Below are 8,317 nucleotides of genomic sequence, written 5' to 3'. Positions count from 1 at the left end.
CTTGCAGCAAGTTCAAGCATGGAGATGATGGCAAGCGCAAGGGGATCAAGAACGGAGTTACAAGTGATGATTTCAGGACTATAAAGCCACCATAAGGAGTGCATGAAGCCTTGGATGAAATATACAAGATGCCACTTCATAAATTTCGTCCGGAAGCTATTCTAGGTGCTGCGTCACCTTATTATTGGGCCAGGCCCATGTATTTTCGAAATACTAAAGTATAGGCTGTTTTTAGAGTCCGGATGTGTGGGGAAACAAGAGTTAGGGTTGGTTTCGGACCTCTCCTCCATGGGCCACGAAATTCCGCCCTCTTCCTCCATATATACAGCCCTTAGGGCGTCGTTTAGACTTTGGGTTTTGTTTAGACTAAAAGTTCGCCATAGCTGCAACTTCGCGTACTTCGTTTGTGTCCAACGACCAGACCAAGACGTCACAGAACCCCACCTTCATTAATAAAGCTTTCCTCTTTTATTCGCAATATCCATATTGCAATCTCAATTTCTTGCTTGTTCTTTGTTTGCTCGCAGGAAATAGACCCTCATGGTCAGGTTGATCATGCTCCGTCATGGTCAATAACCCTCGGAAGTTGGTTTAGCAATTGCTAAGGTGCGATGTCTTCGCACGTTCGTAGTCGGATCATCAAAGTCGACTCCCACACAAAACGATTGGAGACGAGGGAGCGTCAAGTCGCTCAAGCTAAAGATGTCGTCGGGGCCCGCGAGGCCAGAGTCAAGGAGGAGATCAATCGCCGGGTAGCCGTGGTTCACGCAGATCTGGAGGGTAGGTACGACTTGAAGCTGAAGCTTGCTTATTAGGAGGGTGCGGGCAGGGCCGCCGCCCTCAGGCCCAGGTTGGACGAGGCCGAGAGGCGCGCGGAGGCCACAACCGCCGCCCTGGTTACGGCACAGGCGGACTTGGACTCCGCCCGCGCCGAGCTGCTTTCCTTCCGGAGACGAATTGATGACGCTGAGGTCGTCGCCTCGGCAAAACAGAGAGGAAGTGCTTCAACGTCGAACGCTGGAGTGCGAGCATGCTCCTATGCTTCAAGACCTTCGGAACAAGGCCAACACCGCCCTGGGTTATATCTGCGATGAGAACGCCCCGACCCCTCACTCAAGTGACTACGCCAGCCACCTGACCTTCTTCACCGAGGTGGTGACGCGCCTGGAGGCTTAATCTGCCAGAGCTCGGCAGCTTGTGGAGGAGAGGGGTCATGGCCTGCTTCAGCGCGCCTTCTCCCGTGTCTTCAGCCACCTTCTGAACGCCGACCCCAACTTCGACTTCGATGCCGCCATTGCCCCTGTACCCATGGGCGTCTGGGGTGACCTGGCGCGTTGGGTAGAGGACCATGTCGACGCGTTGGCCAGGGCCTTCACCTCGGAAAACGATGGGGTGGTGGTCATCGTAGACGAAGGTGACGTGGTCAACGACGGCGATGGGGGTGTCGCCGACAGCGGCAACGATTCCGGCGAAGATGATGACGATGCGAGTGACGTGTCCATGGACGATGCAGCGAGCGATATCTCTGGCTGATCCCATATTCTCCTGTTGTTTTATTCTGCACGCAAAACTCGGGCGTGGCCCTTGGAATACTTGTAAGAGCATTTTGAGAGGGGGAGCCCCTCATGTAAGCAAATCGCAGTTTTTACTTTCTTATGCGATGTGGGTATGTGTCCTCGTGAGCTCATGAAGCTGGGGGTGAGTTTCCTGACATGGTTTACCTTAGTCAGCGCCAACTTAGGGCTGGGTCGTGAGGCGGCGAGTTCCTGAGAATCCTGCGGAGCTTATCGCCCCGTTTGAGGGGGACCCGCAAGGGGTGAGCACCAGGCGTAGTGCTAGCGTGTGCTTTGCGCGATCCGGCTCGCGAGGAGCTTTGTGAGGGAAAGGCGATGGACGTTAGTCCCAAACCAAACAAGATCCAGAAGGAGAGAAACGGCTCGAACGAGAAAAGGCACCCCCCGCGCGCATCGATAAAAATTCAGCTTCAACTTAAGTCCAGAATCAGAAAGCAAAGCCACAGAAAAAGAGATCCAAAGCAAAAGGCCGTGTCTAGCACCTAGTCTAGTCTTCGGGTCTTCAAGTCTTCTCACCAGCGCGGAGCTAAGTGCTGTCCACTAGGCGTGGGAGGGAGCCCTAGGGCCTGAGGCCGGCGCTCCTGAGACTCCGGGGCGTGTACAGCCCCAACTCATTATTACGTGACAGTGTCACGGGTGGCGAGCTTCATAGGCACCGGGCCTTCTTCACAGGTACCGACCTTGCTTCATATCGCCAGACGAGGGCCCCGCCTTGCGCCACCCTTGACCTCCTTTGAGCCGACCGGAGACCAGGACGACACAAAGGAGGGAAAGAGGACGCCAGCGGTTCCCTCGGCGACCACGGGTCCTCTACCGGGGGAAGGGTTGTTGAAGCCACCCCGACAGAGGGCCTACCTCCGGGTGTCCCGTGGTTTCACATGCCTTGGGGAGGGGCCTTGCTCCTGGCTCCCTCCCAACGGCCCCCAGCGTGTCTCCCTTGTTGAAACGGGTGCCACCGTGCCAAGGTAGCCGATCGATGCTGCAACCTGATTCATCTGCAGCCCATGGTTAGCATAATCCTGTTCCTGAGAGGTTAGCGGTACCCTGTAGTTGCCGTCGCCGACGCGATCGCTGTGGTTCTCCGCTAGCTCTTGGAAGGCTTCGACTCCTAGCACCCCTTCTCCCCAATCTTCTCCAACGAGTGAGCCAATGTCGTCCTCTGGTGCGTACCCTTGGTCCATCATGTGGGGCACGTAGGCTTCTAGGGCCGTCACCCCGAACACCTCGCCGTGGTGCCCCACGCTCCGTGTTGCTCCACCCATGATGGCGTCCTGGGGATGATAATATGGCATCCGACCGAGACAATGGGGGGTGACGCTTGCGCTCGTGCTTGTCGAGGGAAACATGGGGGGGGGGGGTTGGAGCCCCCTATGCCGCCGGCCGTGCTGATGTTGATGTAGCCCCCGGGTGTAGTCGATGGTGCGCAGATGTGGTGAGGCTCACCGCGCGACCTTGCAGTGGCCTGGGGGGACTTGATAGCAGAAGGGTGGCGCTCCCGACGCCGCTGCGTCCAGTAGCTCACCAACATGCTCAAGCAGCATGTCCCGGCCGCTCTCCATCAGCCTGCATCGTAGCAGCTCCCTTGCCACTGTGAGTGCCGCCCGCATGTTCGCTTGCTCCCGCCGTGAGTGCGGCGCTGTTGCTGCGGCATGACTCGCTGCTCTCGCCGCGGCTCATACTTGCTGTGCGGTGAAGGTGGATGATGCCTGGCCGCGCTGTCCACGCCCAGCGGAGCTTGGTGGCACCCACACCACTTGGGGTGCGGGGTCAAGACCTTCATGGGCAGGCGGCGCCATCCGGGTCGGCCAGGATGCCCAACGGTCGGATCCGGCCCTTGGGTCGCCAGACATCGTAGCCGGTGAACGTCGGAGAGCTGACTGGCGGAGAAGAAGCCCCGGTGCACCTCTACCTGGCGCGTCAAATGTCGGATGTGGGGTTCCGGCAAACCCTTAAGGTTCGAACACTGGGTGAGCGCGAAGTCTTTCCCTCCTACCGATCTACGCTATAGCTCGCTAAGATCTTGTGGACGACCTCGACGAACTCGCAACACAAAAAGACACGGGGTTTATACTGGTTTGGGCCACCGTTGTGGTGTAATACCCTACTCCAGTGTGGTGGTGGTGGATTGCCTCTTGGGATGATGATAAACAATACAACGGGAAGAACAGCCTCCTGAGGTTGAGGTGTTCTTGTGCATATGAACTTGTGGTGTGTAGATTCCCTCAAGCCCCGATCCGATGCCTCTCCTATGGTGGCTAACCTATTTATAGAGGCCCTGGTCCTCTTCCCAAATATTGAGCGGGAAGGGAGCCAACAATGGCGGGCTAATTCGAATGGGGACAGCTAGTACAAGCTATCCTGACAAAAGCGGTCTTCGCCTGTGAAAGGCTTTGGTGGTGACGCCGTCTTGGGCTCCACGATGACCTCCGTCTTGCAGTCCATGGTCTTGGTCTTGTTGCACCGAAATGGCAACCTTTGCCTGATGCCTCGGTACTCCGCTGCTGCGCTTGCCCCCTTTGTACCAAAGAGGAAACAAGGACGCTGCGTGCGCTGGCGCCCGCCTGGCGCCGCCTGGTGTCGATCACCACGGCTCACATCATGAGTGCCTCGTGAGGTTCGCCTCACCTTGTTATCTCCGCCTCTCGCGAGCCTGCCTGACTAGGCCACTTGGGAGGAGGTCTTGTGTCGTCCGCCTCGCGAGGCTTGGCTCCTCGCGAGGGTCTTGGGGGCCTTGTTGGGGAAGATGGGCCGTACGGCCTGCTGCTTGGCCACGCCGTGGGCCGCAGGCAGGCAAGTCTGGGGACCCCCGTTCCAAGAACGCCAACAACAAGCAAGAGAGTGACGCAAGAATGGACGAGATTCGTGATTTGTTGCTCAATCGCTCTTCTTCCACTTCAAGAAGGAGCCGTTCAAGCCGCCACTATGACTTCACCCTCTCCGACTCAAGTACACCGACATTGAACACTCTACGTCGTGCCACGGGCAACGATCGTCAAGCAAGCCTCAATCCTCTACGTGACACCGACTCTCAAGAGCGCTGACGACGTCAAACTCAAGAGGCTTTTGCGCTAGCACGAGAACAACAATGACAACGCCAACATGAAGAGGAAGAGCGAGCGCGTCTACACCAAGTTGCACAAGACGCCAAGGCACAACACCAAGAAGAACAACCATGTGAAGCTCAAGCACTTGCGGTGCAACAAGCCCTCCAAGATTCAAGTAGAGTCATAGACAACCGAGGCCGATAAGCTCGAGAACAAGAAGAAGCATTTCACGAAGAAATTCAAGAACGGAGATTTCAGGCTCGCGTGCATCGTCAAGTTCCTCAAGCTCCTCCTCGAGCTCGACAAGCTCCTCCACAAGCACGTCAAGAACAACAAGTTCCTCAACATCATGAAGACAATGGAAATCCTCCACGACAAGAGCAACATGAGGTTGACAACCCTCCGCAACAAGAGCACCACGAGTTGAACAATCATCAACAACATGGGCGTCATCATCCTCGACCCCAACACAATGACGAGCAACGCTATGGCAAGCTCAAGTTCACCATGCCCAAGTTCAACGGAAGCAATGATCCTGAAGAGTACCTTTCATGGGCATTGAAAGTTGACAAGATCTTCCATTTGCACAATTATGAAGAAGAGAAGAAGATCGCAATGGCATCCCTTGAGTTCCAAGACTATGTCCTCATTTGGTGGGAACAAGTCATCGAGCGCCGTGAGGCAAGAGGTGAACCACCCATCACCACTTGGGCACAAATGAAGGATGTCATGAGAGCATGTTTTGTGCCTACCTACTACAACCGCGACCTCTTCAAGAAACTACAACTACTCAAGCAAGGAACAAAGAGCGTTGAAGAGTACTACAAGGAGATGGAGATTGCCTTGATACGATCCAATGTCATGGAAGATAATGAGCAAACAATGGCACGTTTCTTGAATGGACTCAACCATCCTATCAAGAAGATCGCCGACTTCCAACCATACTCAAACCTCATCGAGCTAGTGCACCAAGCTACAAAAGAGGAACACCAAGTGCAAGATGATTTCAAGTATGCCAAGTTCTCATCCAAGTCATACGGCTTCTCCAACAACCAAGCTTCAACGAATCCAACATCGACTACCGAGCCTTCTACTAGCACCATCGACAAGTCGAGTTCCAAGAAAGCTTCATCAACTCCAAGTCATCCTCCTACTACGAGCAACTTCAAGCCAAGAGCTTCATCATCATCAACTCCAACCGATGAGACCGTCAAGACGTGTTCCTTCAAGTGTTTCACTTACGGAGGACGAGGCCACAAGTCCTACGAGTGCACCAACAAGTGGACCATGATCCTCAACGACGACGACACTTACGACTCAATGAGTGAAGAAGAAATGGACGCCATCGAGCAAGTCGCCATGCAACGGCAAGTGAATGATGAAGAGGAACAAGTCTTTTGCGATGAAGATTCATGTCCCGCACTTGTTGTCTCCAAAGTCTTGACTCTCCAACATCACCAAGAAGAAGACCAAAGATGCCACATATTCCACACCAAGGCTAGCATCAATGGATGATCCATCAAGGTCATCAATGATGGAGGAAGTTTTCATAATCTCGCAAGTGAAGAACTTTGCTCCAAGCTCCAATTGCCCAAGACGAAGCATCCACATGCATACAAAGTGCAATGGCTTAGCGACTCTGGCACCATCCAAGTCGAGCACCGAGTACAAGTCTCCTTCAAAATTGGCGCCTACAAAGACACATTGGAGTGCGACGTCGTTCCAATGACCGTTTGCCATCTTCTCCTTGGACTCCCATGGCGATTTGATAGGGGAGTCATTCACAACGGCCGAATGAACCGCTACATCTTCAAGATGAAGGGCAAGGAGTACGTCCTCCGTCCAATGTCGCCAAGTCAAGTGATCGCCGACAAGCAAGCCACCCATCGTGGAGATCATAGTGAGCGAGGGAGCCACCAAAAAGAGAGTGAGCGCCACAAGCCCAAATCGAACACCTCCACGACGAGCGAAAAGAAGAACCTAGTCCTATTTGCCACCAAAAGTGAGATAAGAGGAGTGTGTGAGAACCCATCGAGTGTCCTACACTACGTCCTCGTTTGCAAGGACAATGCACCACAAACTAACACTTCTCACACTCTTCCTCTAGTGTTGTCTTCTCTTTTACAGGAATTTCAAGACGTTTTCCCCGACGAGCTACCTCTGGGACTACCTCCACTACGATGCATTGAGCACCGCATCGACCTCATCCCCGGAGCACCACTTCCGAACAAAGCTCCCTACCACATGAACCCCGAAGAAACCAAAGAAATACAAAGGCAAGTAAAGCATCTTATAGACCATGGGCATGTGCGTGAAAGTTTGAGCCCTTGTGTCGTCCCGGTCATTCTTGTGCCAAAACGTGACGGTAGATTTCGCATGTGCTCCAATTGTAGACCTATCAACGCTATCACCGTTCGCTATAGGTATCCCATTCCATGCCTTGATGATATGCTTGATGAACTTAGTGGTGCCACTATCTTTTCAAAATTGATCTCAAGAGTGGTTACTATCAAATCCGCATACAAGAGGGTGATGAATGGAAAACCGCTTTCAAAACCAAGGTTGTCTTGTATGAGTGGTTAGTCATGCCTATGGGTCTTTCAGAAGCACCGGGTACTTTTATGCGTCTTATGAATCATGTCTTTAGCCCTTACATTGGTATATTTGTTGTGGTCTACTTTGATGAAATCCTTGTTTATAGCAAATCTCTTAGAGATCCTGTCACCCATGTTCGAACCGTTTTGCAAACTCTTCGAAAAGAGCAACTCTATGCTAATATGGAGAAGTGCCTTTTTGGCGTTGACAAGCTCATTTTCTTGGGTTTTGTTGTTTCTTCTAAGGGTGTTCATGTTGATGAGTCCAAGATCAATGCTATTAAGACTTGGCCACAACCAACCAACTTGCATCAAGTGCGTAGTTTTCTTGGCCTTGCGGGTCTCTATCGTCGCTTTGTGAAGGATTTTAGCACCATTGCTTCTCCTTTGCATGCTTTGAGAAAGAAGAATGCACCTTTTGTTTGGGCGCCATCCCTTGATATCGCATTCAACGAGCTTAAGAATTTTCTTACTCATGCTCCCGTGCTTGCATTACCAAACTTTGACAAACCCTTTGAGATTCATTGCGATGCTAGCGGTAACGGCATAGGAGGTGTGTTAACACAAGAGAAGCGCCCCATAGCTTATTTTAGTGAGAAACTTTCCGGAGCGCAACTCAATTACCCCATCTATGACAAAGAGCTATATGCTTTAGTCCGCGTTTTGCATGAATGGGAACACTATCTTCGCCCACATGAGTTCATCATTCATACCGGTCATGAGACTCTCAAGTACTTTAAGGGTCAAATCAAGTTGAACAAGCGTCATGCTAAATGGAGTGAATTTATTGAGTCTTTTCCTTATGTCATCAAGTACATCAAAGGTAAGGAAAACATTGTAGCAGATGCTCTTTCCCACATATGCATGCTTGTTATCCAACTTGAGTTAGATGTCATTGGCTTCGAGCATATCAAAGACTTGTATGAGCATGACCCTACTTTTGCTACTCCTTATGCCAAGTGTTTGTCGCACACCTCTTGGGAACTCTATTACATCAAAGATGGATATCTTATGAGAGCTAACAAACTTTACATCCCCGAGTCTTCTCTTCGTTTGTTGCTTTTGCAGGAATCTCATGGAGGAGGCTTAATGGGACATTTCGGAA

This window comes from Triticum urartu, chromosome 4 (genome assembly GCF_003073215.2).
Source record: "Triticum urartu cultivar G1812 chromosome 4, Tu2.1, whole genome shotgun sequence".
NCBI classification, from domain to species: Eukaryota; Viridiplantae; Streptophyta; class Magnoliopsida; order Poales; family Poaceae; genus Triticum; species Triticum urartu.
This window is presented reverse-complemented; position numbering follows the sequence as displayed.